This window comes from Acomys minous, assembly GCF_964271855.1.
Source record: "Acomys minous genome assembly, chromosome: 4".
NCBI lineage: Eukaryota > Metazoa > Chordata > Mammalia > Rodentia > Muridae > Acomys > Acomys minous.
Genome location: NC_140486.1, coordinates 63335526 through 63348544, shown reverse-complemented (window position 1 = coordinate 63348544; position 13019 = coordinate 63335526). Strand labels below are relative to the sequence as shown.

Sequence of the window (13019 nt, the reverse complement as noted above, 5' to 3'; positions counted from 1 at the left end):
TTCCTACCTCTCCCCCATTAAATAGGTCATGCTTCGGGCTGGAAGTTGTAAGACCTCTGCCTGGGCCTAAGCTGCACATAGTTTTAATGTTGTGTGTGAGCAGTGACTATTATTCATTTTAAGGAGTCAGGTTTAGGTAGCTTTCTCACAGGATGCAGATGAGGTCCAGGTTGTGTCTAAGTTCTTTGTCCCAGCCTCACTTGCACACACTTGAGTGTATTCCTCTGCATTCAAGTTGTCTGTTCTGTTTTGTGGGTATATGTGTTGCCTGGTCCTCTGCAATACAAGATTCCAAGTCTTGATTATTGCATAATAGTGATTGCTATATGCCCTGTCAATATCATATAGTCTTGGATACAGTATTTGTATGGTGGCTATACAGTGGGCTTTAAAACAGAGTAGATGAATTTTTCTCACTTTTATTTATTTATTTATTTTTATTTTTTTGGTTTTTCAAGACAGGGTTTCTCTGTGTAGCCTTGGCTGTCCTGGACTCACTCTGTAGACCAGGCTGGCCTTGAACTCACAGAGATCCGTCTGCCTCTGCTTCCCGAGTGCTGGGATTAAAGGCATGCACCACCACGCCCAGCCTCACTTTTATTTTTTAAAGTGGTTTTGATTACATTCATTCATTTTCTTCTAGATATATTTTAGGTAATGTAGTCTGTAACTGAAAAAAAATCTTCCTGGGATTTTGACAATAATTGTGTGAAATCTTATTATAAATGTTGGGAAAACTGGCTTTTCTTCTTTTTTTGTCTTTTAATCTATGGTCACAGTGTATCTCTCTATCCTGAGAATATTTTTTAATCCCTTTTTCATGCTTACTATGTCCTGGCATAGAGGTTCTGAACATGTTTTATTATATCTACACCTCTGTGCCTCTTTTAGTTGGGGCAATAATAAATTATGTGAGATTTTACCTTTTTATGTGGTCATTACTGGTGTGTACAGAGAGCACTGACTTTTGTATGTTGATCTTGTGTGCAGTGACCTTGCTATACAATCATGCCATCTGCAATGAGGGCACTGCATGACTGAAATCCCCTCTGATGCTTTGAATATAGCAGCAGAAGTGGACACTGCCGCCTTGCTCCAGTCTTAGGAGAAGCTCTCGTCTTCCACCATTTGCCCTGATGCCATCTATTTCTGAAGTTCTCTTCAACAAGCTGAGGATGGTCCCCTCCACATTTTTTATTTTCTTTTTTTAAGATTTCTGTGCAGGTGTATGTGCCTGTGTGAGTTTATGTGCAGTGTGTGTGTGTGTGTGTGTGTGTGTGTGTGTGTGCGCGTGCAGGTGGCTGCAGAGGCCAGAGGAGAGCATAGAACTCTCTGGAACCTGAGTTACAGGTGGCCGTGAGCACCTGATGTGGGTGCTAGGAATTAAACAGTGGTCCTCTGGGAGAGCAATTCCATCTCTCGAGCCCCTGAGTAGTTTTTTTAAAAATCACAAATGGATATGGAGTCTTGTTGATTTCTGTTATTGCATCTGTCTGTATGATCCGAAGACTTTTGTCTTCAGTTTGCCAATACTTTGGACTAAGTTGATGGATTATGAATGTCAATCACCTTTGTATCCCTGGGGGGGGGGGAACTGCATTTAGTTATGGCTTATGATTCTTTTTACATATTGCCGAATTCTATTTGCTTTTGTTTTGTTATAGACTTTTGCACCCATATTCACCAGTGATATTAGACTATAGTTTTCTTTGTCTATGTTTTTGGGCCATCTGTATTTAGCTGTGACATCCAGGGATGTGCTCCCTCCTCTTGATGAGATTATATAGAATACAGAGTTATATAGTTCTACATAGAATTGCTTTCACATTTTAATTTAAAACGTAATTTGTGTAGGTGCAGATTGTATGTTGAGCACACCCCACTTCTCCAGTCCCAGGGCCCATATGCCCTCCCTTCTCTCTCGTAGTTTTAAAATGGCAGGATGAGCACATGGGCCCAGTCTTTCTTTTTTTGGCAAGCTTTAATCTTGTAGGCTTAATTTTCACAAGTTAGAGAGTCAGATGATCTGTTTCACAAGTTTTTCAAAGAATTGGTGAATTTCTCTTAAGTTATCAGTTTTATATGGTTTTCTTTTGTCTGTTTGCCTTTGGTACACACACACACACACACACACACACACACACACACAGGTCTTGAAATTGCTCTGTAGCTGAGGATGGCCTGGAGCTCCCGTTCCTCCTGCCACACTTCTTTTTTTTTTTTTCCAATGGGGCATTAAATTTTTTAAAATTAATTTGTTCATATTACATCTTGATTGTTAGCCCTTCCCCTGTTTCCCTATATATGCTCTAAGAATATCGAGTCTCTTCTTGGTAACTTGCTATCCTTTCTCTGAGTGCAGCCAGGCCTCCCCATCCGGGGGATGTGGTCAGAAAAGGGGCACCAGAGTTCATGTGAGAGTCAGATCTCACTCTCCACTCACCGGTGGAGAATATCATGTGCGTCGACTAGGTCTTGGTAGGGGTTCGAAGTTTACTGCCTATATTCTCCTTGGCTGGTGCCTTAGTTTGAGGAGGACCCCAGGACCCAGATCCGCCTGTCATAAAGTTCTTCTTGTAGGTTTCCCGGCCTTTTGGCTAAGATCAAGTGTAGTATCTGTTCTCTGCCACACTTCTTTAAGTCCTGAGTTACTAATGTGCACTGTGCCCACCTCTCTCCCTCTCCCTCCCCACCCTGTGTGTGTGTGTGTGTGTGTGTGTGTGTGTGTGTGTGTGCGCGCGTGCGTGCGAGTGCCGCACCCAGGACAAAGGAGTGAGTACACACATTCAGAAGATGGCATTCATGCATACCTTACAGCTACATGGGGTCCATGGTTTCATTATCCGTTGGACGGTGAGAATCTTAGCAGTCTTGGATTTGGTTTTGTAGTGGTTTCCAATGGTTTGCGCAGCCGCACTGCATGATCATTGGGAAACAGTTCTAACATATGAGACCACCAGTCTCACATGGTTTTCATTAAAACGAGGGGCAAGTGGAGCCATCTCAGCTTGTTGTGACCCAGTATTGCTTGCCACAGCAGGAGACTTTCATTTGACTCTTCCCACATGTGACTATTCACAGCACAGCCCTAGGTGATGGTTGACTGACTCACTGCCTCCCTAGTAGGTAGAATTTAAGAATTTCAGAGCTCATGCTCACCACAGTGGTGGAGGTGCCGGCTGCTGCACTGCGGAGCCGGCCGGATCCAGCCGGATCCAGCAGCTGCAGAATGAATGCGCGCAGGCCTTCTGCTGCCTGGACCAAGCTCACCGCCACTACCCTGCTCAGTGATGACTTCCCCCGTTACCGGAGTGTGGTGCACGAGGTAACCCAGGCCTTCGCCGCTGCCTCGAGGGAGGTACTGGCGGTGGAAGAGGAACTGGTGGGGCCTCGCGAGCAGCCGGTGCTCACCAGCCATGTCCGCAGCCTGCAGGAGCTGTTTCAGACGTGCTTGGCCACTGTGGCGCTGCTGCAGGTGATGAGGACGCCAGGAACAGGCGTCTGAACAGGAGGACCCTGACAAGTTGCGCCAGCTGAAAATGAAGGTAGTTAAAACCATGGGAGCCATCAGCGAGGTTCTGCAGGAACTCAGGTTTGATGCCGTATCTGCCGAGTGAGGGCGGCTCCCCAGGGACCAGAGGAAGATGGGAAAAGAGGCCCATGGCTTCCAGACCAGCCCTGACCGCCAGCTGGCTGAGGTCGTGCCCCGCTGGGCTGCCCTCCAATGTGCCTCACGCAATAAAGAATTCTCCCTCAAAAAAAAATTTTTTTTTTCAGAACAGAGGCCAGGTCCTTTCAACGGCAGTGGCCTTGGCAATCTAAGAAAGCAGATTATCATAATCTCTGCAAGCACCAGGCAACTCAGAAGAGGGAATGGAAGTGTGTGTTGTTCAAATATCTTAATACAACAGGATTCTGGCAAACTCTGACTGAGATATATGCCTATGCTTTTTGTGGTACCATTCATTTCTATTGGTTTTGACTGATATGAGGCAGAGAGTGTTTCTGTTTGAATATGAAACGTCTTCTGTCTTAGTTACTGTGACTATGGCTGCGACAAAACACCATGGCCAGAAACAAGTTGGGAGGAAAGGGGTTACTTGGCTTCTGCTTCCACATTCATCATTGAAGAAGTCAGGACAGGAACTCAAGCAGGGCAGGAACCTGGAGGCAGGAGCTGACACAGAGGCCATGGAGGGGTGCTGCTTACTAGCTTGCTCCTCATGGCTTGCTTAGCCTGCTTTCTTACAAAACTCTGGACCACTAGCCTAGAGTGGTCCCTCGCACGGTGGCCTGGACCCTCCAACATCAATCACTAATCAAGAAAATGCCCTCCAGCCTTGCCTACAGCCTGATCTTATGGAGACAGTTTCTCAATTGAGGCTCCTTCCTCTCCGATGATTCTGTTGGTGTTAAGTTGACATAAAAGTAGCCAGCACATCCTCCCATAGGCTCATGTATTTAAACACTTGGTTCCCCAGCTGGTGACAGTGTTTTGGAAGGCATGGGAGCTTTAGGAGATGCCTCACTGCTGGTGGGGGTTGGGCTGTGGTTCTACAGCCTTGGTCTACTTCCTGTGTCCTTTGCGTTCCTGACTGCAGATGCATGTGGCCTGACACCTCATGCTTACCTTGCCATGCTTCTTCTGCCACAGTGAACGCCATCTCTTCAAAGTTCACACTGGAAAAATAAATCCTTTTTCCCTTATGTTGCTTCTCACCAGATATTTGATCATAGCAGCAGCAGCAGCAACAACAACAACAACAGTAGCTAATATTCCAGGTAAAGTGACACTGCCCTGTGGGTATGGCATAATCTCAGTTTTCAATTAGGAGTTTTCAGTTAGCTTTAAGATGATAAGATCCCACATTATTTAAAATTAGATACTTCATGAATACGTTCTATAGTACGCTATTTCAAACCACACCACGTTTCCCAGGCCAACTCATTCTGTGGCGGTAAGATGTTCCGTGGGGATCACACACACTGCCACTCCCTCTGCTGTCGCCTCTCACCTGCACAAACCAAGCCAACCTGTTTTTGTAAGTACTAGCAAGAGACAGAGTACTGTTTAACCCAGGCTTGAGGTGAGCCTAAAGTTCTTGTATCTGTTCTAATAATAACACCGCCCCATGGGTCCTGTAAAAAACGGGGTCCATTCAGATGACCTGTTTCCCAAGCCAGGCTTAAATAAGACTGTGGAATGTGGACGGAGGACAGACAGACATTGATATCTTGAATTTTAACATAAAATTAAATTTTATCATCTAAGTCTAGCCAGACTGGCATGCCATTAGGTTAAGCACACACACACACACACACACACACACACACACACACACACACACACCATGAACTCTTGAGGAGACGTATCACACAGGGAACAGGCGGGACTTGCTAGCAGGAGAGCTTTGGATTGCAGGAGGTTGTCCTTAGAACTTTTAGCTGATGGGCAAAACCTGTCTTAGAAAGAGCTAACTAACCACTGGCCACTTAAACAGCCATGAGCTTACTCCACAGCATCTTGGGAGGCGGATAGTGCATTATTTGTGGGGATCTAGCAGAGCATTTCTAGGGAGCTAATGGTTCTGTTGGGGTGGGAGGTGGTGGGGGTGGCGGCACTGTGCCTGCTTAGGCTATTTGAGGAATCCTACCATCTAATCTTTGATCTTTTTTTGTTGTAGGTTGTAGCGTCATGTGTGTATAGTGTCCCAGGCAGGGTAGACCACCCCACTGACAGTCAGCCTTGTCTTAGGGGTGGGCCCTTTTTACCTGTCCTTTCAGTATAACTTACATAAGTATGACTTACATAAAGATCTTCGTGATGGTCAGTTGTGAAGTGGAGCCAAACCAGGAAAATGGGAAGCAATGCCATGATCTGGCACCTAGGAAGAGAAGTGATGCACCTGCCTGGCCATCTGGTGGAGACTGCAGAGGCGACCTCCGATGGGGCATTTGCTTTGATAATGGGCTTATGTGAACTGCTGATTGGAGGACTAGGCCTTGGACCTAGGGCTTTCTTTGTTTCTGCTTCTAACTACTGTTTGTAGAATGTCATCATGTGAGCACAGTAGCTGTCATCTTCATTTTAATAGGAGCTCCTACCTGCAGAGACCTCCAAGGCTGGCCTTCTTGGCTGTAGGCGGTCCCTCAAAGAAGAAGTGGGTGGAGAGGGTCAATGGGCCTGTACTTGTGACTCACAGGCTCCCTCCTGCACCTGCCCACTGTTTGCATATAATCTCGTCCTGTTTCCATTCGGCCTTGAGGCTTCTGGAGGCGATAAAGAACAGCAACTACGGAAGATTAGCTGAAGTAGGGGCTCCAGCTATGGGGAAATTGTCATGAGTGCTAAGATCAGACTTACCAGTGGTGTGGACAGTACAGGGTACCCCCAAAGGCTTATAGATACCCCGCTTCATGCTCTGTAAGTAAGCCTTTCCATGAATGTAAGAAAACACTTATTGGCTTCCCAGGCAGGGCTGTGGTAGACCTGGACTTTGGTTTGTCGTTGGTTCCCTATAAAGAAGTGGTAGACGTTTGCTTTTGTCTCCCCAGAGAGAGTCCTCATAGCAATCTTTGACTTCCTTAAAACCTAAGTTGAACATTAATGCTATAAAATCAGCAAGGCTCTCTTAGCTGGCGTCTGGCTACTTTGTGGATTCTTTTTTTTTTCTTCCATCCTTCTTCACTCCTCTTCTTCAACCCTTTCAACCCCCTAACACTAGGGAGAAGAGAAAAACTGATGGGGAGGGAGAGGCGGTGGCGACATTGTTAGACTACTTCCTGCTGAGTTCCTTGGGGCAAGTTTGATCTTTGCCATCAGGCTATCTAATTTCTTCTTGTTGTTTCTTTGCATACAACTGCTTGACTAATCACAACCGACAGTAACCAGCAACATCCAAACGGCCAACCAGCCCCCCAATCAGGGATCTAGCATGTATATGTTCTGAAAAGTCCCCAGAATTCCAACCATCACATGCTCTCAGAAACTACCTGCAGCTGGCAAAGCCATGTCCCTGCTAAAGCATGAGACTAATCACAGTCAGCTACTGTGGACGATCTAAAGCAGCCCCATATTCCACACCTGGGATTAAAACAAAAACATATTCTCATAACTAAATTTCTCCCAGCTAAACTTCCTGAATGCTGGGTTTATGCACTTGTGTCAACATGGCAACCTTCCAGGCTCGCTTTCTCCCCATGGGGGCCCCATACTTTCTGTGGTTTTTAAAAAAGATTAATTTATTTATTATGTATATGTTTCCCTGCCTGCGTGCACGCCTGCAGGCCAGAAGACAACATCAGATCACATTATAGATGGTTGTGAGCCACCATGTGGTTGCTAAGAATTGAACTCAGGCCCTCTGGAGGAGCAGTCAGTGCTCTTAACCTCTGAGCCATCTCTCCAGCTCCTATTTCTGTGTTTTTAAAGAAACCAAAATTCGCACTACACCCCTGCCCCATTCTGATGACAATTCCCACAGGACATCTTGTGTGCTACCTTCCCACTCACACAGCACTCTGAGGGCTCAGGAACTCCAGAGTCTTACATGGGTAGAAGAGAAAGAGTGAGAAGGGGGCAACATTTCACTTATTAATTTTTCTCTTTTTAGATTTCGTTGGTTTTCAAGACAGGGTTCCCCTCTGTGGCCTTGGCTGTCCTGAACTTTGCAGACCAGGCTGGCCTGGAACTCGCAGAGATCTGCCTGCCTCTGCCTCCCGAATGCTGGCATGTGGCACCATGCCTGGCTCTTTTAGATGTTTTATGTGACTAAATTTGTTACACATTTCCAATAGCTACGCTTTGGGCATCTAATCTGCAAAGATGAGTTATTGTAGAGAAATCTTTTTTTTTTTCATCCTTTACCAAATCTATATTCAAGTGTGTACAGATTAGGTAATGTACTGAGCTAGCTGGCTAGCTACCAGTTTGTTAAAAAAAAAAAACAAAACAACAAAGTCTTGCTACAACCCAGGTTGGCCTCAAACTCCCCATCTTGCTGTCTCTGACTCCCAAGTTCCTCCACTGCGGCTGCCTGCTGTCTGAAAACAAGTGCTTCCTTTTTTCTGGTATTTCAAGTATGGCGTGTTCTTTTGGAGTTTAGTCTATTGATTATGCAAAAGTATTTAACATCTGACCATTTTCTGATGGTTGTAGATCAAACAGATAGCACTCATTTTGGGTGTCCCTCCAGGAGGGACCTTCTCCTTAGGTCCCTGGTGGCCCCTCCCCAAAAGTAACTTAGGGGGCCTTCGCCTGAATGACAGAGTCTTGGTAAACACCGAAGAAGCCAGGATGGGGCAAGAAGCAGGAACACTAGCTAGAATTTGGAGGAGAACTTGTATAGACCACTGTGAACTGTTCCATGAACCGGAAGGGATCCATCCCTGTAGATACTTCAATTTTATCCCCCACAAGATCTAGTTCAGACCACCGATCACCAGAACCTTAAAATAATAACTTCATGCTGCTCCGGAAGCTTTTAATTTTACATAGTCTTAGAAAACTCAAGGGCAACGGACAGGGTCATTACCAGGGACCCCGTAGACCATGCATGAGAAGGTTGTCTCTGCAGCTCACCAGAATATCGTAACTGGTTATCACCTCTGAAAGCTCCCGGGACAGTATTGCAGCAAGCAGGAAACAGATACTTAACACCAGCAAAGAAGAACCACCTCTGCTCAGACACTCCACCAGTCCAAGGCGATCAGCCACTTTCTATGCGTATGAGTTCATGGAGGTCAGAAGAGGGTGTTGGAGTCCCTAGAAGCAGAGCTAGGGATGGTTACAAGCCTCTGTGTGGGTGCTGGGAGTACAACCTAGGTCCTCTGAAGAAGAAGTCGATGCCTTAAACGATGGAGCCGTCACCCCAGTCTCCTAGATCAACTATTTTCTAATTGGTGCTGTTTGGAGACTTACCCAGGCTGGCCTCTAACTAAGGGCAATCCTGCTGCCTCAGCTGCTTGGGTTACAGGAGTGTGCCCCTGGTTCATCTTCCAACTCCCTCCTCTCCTCTCTTCCTAAACAAGGTCTTGCTATGTCCTATGCAAACTTTGCACGTGGAATTTCTCCCAGCTAAACTTCCTGAATGCTGGGTTTATGCACTTGTGTCAACATGGCAACCTTCCAGGCTCGCTTTCTCCCCATGGGGGCCCCACACTTTCTTGGGGGGATTAACTAGAACTTTAAGAAGCTTTCTGGGCAAGTACTCTTACACTGACTTACACTGGCTGTTTTCTCTTCTTTATCTCCCTCTGAATGGCTTCTTTAGGTCAAAGCTGCCTCTGCATAATTCTCTTCTTGGGTTGCGACTTCTTTGGTCATTTTGTGGTAATGGCATAGGCAGGTTTGAGGAAGCCAGGGCATACTGAAGACTGAAGGCCCTGACAGCAGGAATGCTTGAATGAACTAATTCCTTCCAAATCCCGTGACTGGAGACATTTATAAACTATGATATGTCAACCCACAGCATGCAGCCCACAAGAGAAAGGAACATGGCTCTCCAGGATTCTTCTGTGAAGGCCACTCCCCCAGGTGTTATAGGAGGCTTTTATCTCCCAGCTAGTGACAACCGGCCCTGGGATTTGACAGGGGCTTTTAGAATCAGTCTGTTCCTTTAGCCACTGCTACCTGGCAGAGCCATGAGAAATGAGGGGGAAATTGTAGCTGACTTTACGGAACGTGCCATTGCAGCTGGTTAGTCACAGCCATTCTGATGAGACCCAGAGAGGCGAGAAGGGAATGCGGAACAGTGCAATTAAAGTGAACTCTGGATTGTAAAATTTAGAAGCCTTTGGACCATAGATGAAGAATTTACAAGTTTGCATAAGTAGATGTCACTTTATGGACTGCAGATCTGAACTCTGGGAAGGCTGGAGCCACAGGTGATTAAGGAAGCAGAAATAGCCGTGCCATGGGGTCCTGTCCTCTGCTCTCTCTCTTCTTGCCCCTCCCTGTCAAACTGACTCCATCTCTGAGGCAGGGCTGTGGCTGTTGGTGGGACTGGACCAAAGTCCTAACAGCTCTGCCACAAACAGGATCTGGTTCTTTTTCCTGTTTGACACGGTGTAGGGAAAGATTTGCTTGTCCTGGCTTTGGTTATGTGCACGTGTGAAAAGGAGTATCCTGCTGTGATTGGTACAGCTTGGCTCACATACAAACCCTAGCCATCAAGAAGGGGGATGATCACGATGCCTTTGGAAAAATCACTATGGACGTACGTACTGTTCTGTGTGTTCTTGAGATGCTTTTTTAAATGATATTTTAGGAGCTAGCTCAGTCAATAAAATACTTGCTGGACATGTGTAGAGGAACGTTAATCCAGAACGTGGCTGTTCTGGCAAGAGACTACATCCAAAGACCTTCTAGGTCTGTGTGATCCAGCTGGAATGCAAACATGCCTTTAATCCAGGAGACAGAGGCAAACAGATCTGAGTTCGAGGCCAGCCTGGTATAGAGCAGGTATCAGGTAAAGAAAAGGTTAGATTCAGGCGTGGTGGTATATGCCTTTAATCCCGAATGAAGGTAACGTTAGTTTGTAGAAAGAAATGTCCATGTTTGAAAGTGATGTCTAATTGAGTGGCAGAAAAGGTGACGAATCTGAGGAGATCTGACAGAATAGGAGATGCCTAACTCTCACAAAATGAAAGAGGAAAAGGAAGCTACTTAAGAGGCAGTTTTACAGAGAGAGGAAGCAGTTTTTCCAGGACAGTAATAGAGAGATGGGTTGCAGAGAGAGAACGCAGGTAAAGATGGAACAAGCCAGAAAATGAGAAGCAGCCAGATTAGAACAGATTGCTGAGTCAGTCTGAGAACAAGTGGAGCAATTCTGGCCCTGGAGAGAAGCCAGATTAAATAAGGCAGATGGGAGAAGAGTTTAAACCAGAACAGCTGAGTTGAACCAGTCAGCCCAGAGCTCAGAAAGAACAAGGAAGGGCAAGCTCATTAAGCACTAAGCCTCAGAGCTTGAAAACATTCTAAGTCTAGGTTAGACTGTACGGAGGCTAGAAGCTTCCAGGACTAGGCCTAGGTTAGCAGAAGGAGGCAGTGAGCCTCCCAGACGGCAGTTGAGCCAGGAGAATAAAAGGTACGTTTATAGGCATGTGCAAGGACTCCACATACAGTGCATACAGTAAAAAGCAACAGGAGGTTTGGATGGCTCAGTGGTTAAGAACTCTTGCTGCTCTTCCATAGGACCGGAGTTCGGTTCCCAACACCCGAGTCCAGCCACTTACAATTGCCTGTAACTCCAGTGGGCCTGCACCTGACACAGATTCCCACAGTGATAACACAAAGTAGAAGCTGGCAAGTTGACAGTCACCCAGAGGACTCAAGCATCAGCTACGAAATCATAAGTGCGCACATGCTTACATTAAATTTCTCTCTGTTGTGTCTGAACTATTTTAGAGAGTAATGAAACCAAAACATTACTACGCCGAGTTAAAAGAGGGTGGATTGGCTGAGGTGTGTGCTCCTTGTTCACAAGTTATGGGTGAGTAAGAGACAAAAGAGAAGTGTGCTGCCACCTGAGGAGGGAGGCAGTGGGTGCTGGCGACCCTGCTCTGGCAGTGTCTGCCCCTGGGTCTGAACTCCACATGCTTGGGGGCTGTGTTCTCAGCCTCGCAGGAGTCTTTTTCTCTCCGTACACCTGTCTAGGCTCGCAGGTGTCTCTTTCTCTCAGTACACCTGTCTAGGCTCGCAGGTGTCTGTTTCTCTCGGTACACTTGTTAGGCTCGCAGGTGTCTCTTTCTCTCGGTACACCTGTCTAGGCTCGCAGGTGTCTCTTTCTCTCAGTACACCTGTCTAGGCTCGCAGGTGTCTCTTTCTCTCGGTACACCTGTCTAGGCTCGCAGGTGTCGCTTTCTCTCAGTACACCTGTCTAGGCTCGCAGGTGTCTCTTTCTCTCGGTACATACGTCTAAGGTGCAGAACATTGTTTCCTAATACATTGAGCTAAAAGCTGGCATTAGCTCAGCGTTGGACTGTAGGCTTTGGTCACATAGGGGCTGAAGGGACTGTGTGTGCATGTGCCACAGAGTGTGTGGAGAGATGAGAGGGTATCCTCAAGTTTTGGTTCTTGCCTTTCACCTTGGTTGAGACAGGATCTTTTGCTTTCAGCTGTATACACCAGGGTAGCTGTGTGCCTCTCCACCCTCCCCACCCCAGCTCCTGGGCCCCACTGTCTCTGCTTCCCATGCCACTCTAGGAGCTCTGTGATCACAGGAGCACACTGATGTTTTACATGGGTTCTGGGGACCCAAGCTCATGCTCGGATGGCAAGTCCTTTACCTACCGAGCCACCTCCCCAGCCCAAGGGTTAGGCTCAAGTTATATGCTCCAGCCCAATGACCTTGAACTCTTGACCCTCTGCCCCTACCCGCCAAATGCTGAGATTGCAGGTGTGCCCATCGTGCCCCATCTATGTGTGCTGGGCCACAAGTGTGTTACCAAGTGAGACACATCCTTTCCCCTCAAAGCGGTGCTTTCTTATCTTGTGTTTGTTTTTAATTCCCTGTGAGTCTAAGGCAGATGGAATGGAATGTGGCCAAGGGAGCTGTCAAGGTTTTGTGTGTGTGTGTGTGTGTGTGTGTGTGTGTGTGTGTGTGTGTGTGTGTGCAGTATCTGACATTTTCATATATGTATAATTCACTCTGCATTATCCTCTCTTCTTGCCCTTGCTTTTCCTGATCCTCTTCTCCACCAGTCTTCCTGCTACTTCCATGTCTTTTTTGTGTGTTTAGCTGGTTTAATTAGGGTTGCCTGTGTGAGTGTGGGTGCGAGGCTATTTACTGACCTGTGGGCAACTTACAGGTGGTTACGCCACTGGAGAAAGCGAGCCCATCCCACCAGCAGCTATAGCTTCTGAGAGCCTCTTAGGAATGCTGGGACCCCATGAACTGTCTGTCCCTCACCCATGATGGATGGTTGAGAGGGTATCTTGCGCAGGTCACCTTGGTGGTTGGGGAAGTTTCTTACTGGGATCTGGGGCTCACCCAGATTAGGCGAGGCTGCAGATCCCA

The 13019-nt window shown here is 46.8% G+C and overlaps 1 pseudogene across 1 annotated transcript; it reads left to right on the top strand.

The window, feature by feature from the left end:
* The first annotated feature begins 2821 nt into the window (after positions 1-2821).
* On the top strand, positions 2822-3764 carry LOC311596265 (required for excision 1-B domain-containing protein-like; annotated as a pseudogene). The gene is made up of 2 exons: positions 2822-2853; positions 3165-3764. The product of its transcript is annotated as a required for excision 1-B domain-containing protein-like (transcript).
* The last annotated feature ends 9255 nt before the right edge of the window (positions 3765-13019 follow it).